This window comes from Monodon monoceros, unplaced genomic scaffold, assembly GCF_005190385.1.
Source record: "Monodon monoceros isolate NGI ecotype Baffin Bay Population unplaced genomic scaffold, NGI_Narwhal_1 Super_Scaffold_22, whole genome shotgun sequence".
NCBI lineage: Eukaryota > Metazoa > Chordata > Mammalia > Artiodactyla > Monodontidae > Monodon > Monodon monoceros.
Genome location: NW_021703779.1, coordinates 65,229,626 through 65,231,816, shown reverse-complemented (window position 1 = coordinate 65,231,816; position 2,191 = coordinate 65,229,626). Strand labels below are relative to the sequence as shown.

Here is a 2,191-nt window from a genome sequence, read left to right as displayed (position 1 = left end):
TCACATTGAACAAGTTGCTGAATAACATACTTTCTTTTTATTTTCATTCTTTGTTGGGCTAAAGGAAGTGTGCATAATGATATTAAGATTCTATGATTTATATATAAATAGGCTTAACCTAAATGAAGCTTGGGATCTGGCACTCTGGCATAGAAAGATGATGTGTGACCCCATATATGAGGTTAATGCTGCCTGACTCTTGTGTTCAAGGGAATGTCAATTATCAGCGGCAGTTTGTTGAGGAATATGGTAGGGGAACTTCAGCTGGTAGAGGAGTGCATGTAAACATGTGAACAATATATACTTGATAAACTTAAAGGAAAGGAAGACAGCAGAAGAGAAAGAAATAAATTTACAAAAAATAGGTAAATAAAAAGTAAGGGAATAATAAAGAAGTGAAAGGTAAAAGGAAAGAATAGGTAACTCTACCTACCTGTGCATGGCTTGGCTTTGTGATTAGCTGGGACTACCTGTTCTCTGGGTAACAAATTTGGATGGCTAAGGCCCATCTAGAAATCAGAGTACCTGAGAGAGTACCATGGGACCATACAACTTTTCCCTCAACTGGTCAGGAATGTCACTGAGAGTAGAAACTACCACACATTAGACATATAGATCTAGAGATGAGTATTCTTACACCTAGTGCTCACAGAAAATTCTGGAGGGTTCTCTATGACCAGGTGTCATCCTGGAGACCAAAGCACCATGAAATGTGACAGAGGAGCTTCTGACACTGCCTTCATTATACAAGATGCATCTTTTTGCTCCTTTCAGTTTTATTGAGTTATAATTGAGATACAGTACTATATAAGTTTAGGGTGCATAGCATAATGAGCTGATATATATATTGTGAAATGATTACCATAATAAGTATAATTAATGTCCATCATCTCATACAGATTTAAAAAGATTAAAAAATGCTTTTTCCTTGTGATGAGAATTTTTATTATTTACTTTATCAAAAACTTTCAAATATACCATATAGCAAAGTTAACTATGGTCATCATGTTGTACATTACATCCCCAATACTTATTTATCTTATGACTGAAAGTTTGTACTTCTTATTCTTTTGACCATCTTTATCTAATTCCCTCATTCTCCACCTCCATCTCTGGTAACCAAATGCCTGATTACTTCTTCTATGAGTTTGGTGGGGTTTTTTTGGGGGGAGGGTGTTTGTTTTTAAGATTTTACATTTAAGTGAGATCATACAGTATTTGTCTTTCTCTGTCTGACATATTTCATTTAGCATAATGTCCTCAAGATTCATCCATGTTGGCACAAATGGCAGAATTTCTTTCTTTTTATGACTAAGTAGGATTCCACTATATATATCATGTTTCCTTTATTCATACATCTGTTGATGGACACTTAAGTTGTTTCCATATCTTGGCTATTGGAAAAAATACTGCAATGAACATGGGGGTGTAGATATTTCTTGGATAGTCATTTGGTTTCCTTCAGATATATATCCAAAAGTTGAACCAGTGGATCATATGGTAGCTCTATTTATAATTATTTTTTTGGCCATGCAGCTTGTAGGATCTTACTTCCCTGACCAGGGATCGAACCTGGGCCTGGGCATTGAAAGTGCCAAGTCCTAACCACTGGACCACCAAGGAATTTTCTATAATTTTTTGAGGAACTTCTATGCTGTTTTCCATGTGTCTATACCAATTTAGAATCCCAGTAACAGTGCACAAGGATTCCCTTATCTCCACATTCTCACCAGCATTTGTTATCTCTTGTCGTTTTGATGATAGCCATTCTAACAGTTGTGAGGTGATATCTCATTATGGTTTCAAGTTGTATTTCCCTAATGATCAGGGATACCGAGAACCTTTTCATGTAACTCTTTTCTATTTGTGTATCATCTTTGGAAAAAGTCTATTCAGGTCCTTTCACCATTTTTAATTGGATTATTCTGTTTTTCGCTATTCAGTTATATGATTTCCGTATATGTTTTGGATGGTCATCCCTTACCATGTATATGATTTGCAAATATTTTCTTTCATTTTGCAGTTTGCCTTTTCATTTTGTTAAGGGTTTTTGATGCTGTGCAGAAGCTTTTTAGTTTGATATAGTCTCATGTGGTTCTATTTAATTTTGTTGCTTTTGCTTTACACACCAAATCCAAAAAATCTTTGCCAAGACACATATCAAGGGACATTTTTCCTATTTTTTTCTAAG

At 35.1% G+C, this 2,191-nt stretch overlaps 1 non-coding gene across 1 annotated transcript; it reads right to left on the bottom strand.

The window, feature by feature from the left end:
• Positions 1-1,551: 1,551 nt before the first annotated feature.
• On the bottom strand, positions 1,552-1,623 carry TRNAE-UUC. Its single transcript has one exon. It is a non-coding gene; the product is annotated as a tRNA-Glu (tRNA).
• Between the last annotated feature and the right edge of the window lie 568 nt (positions 1,624-2,191).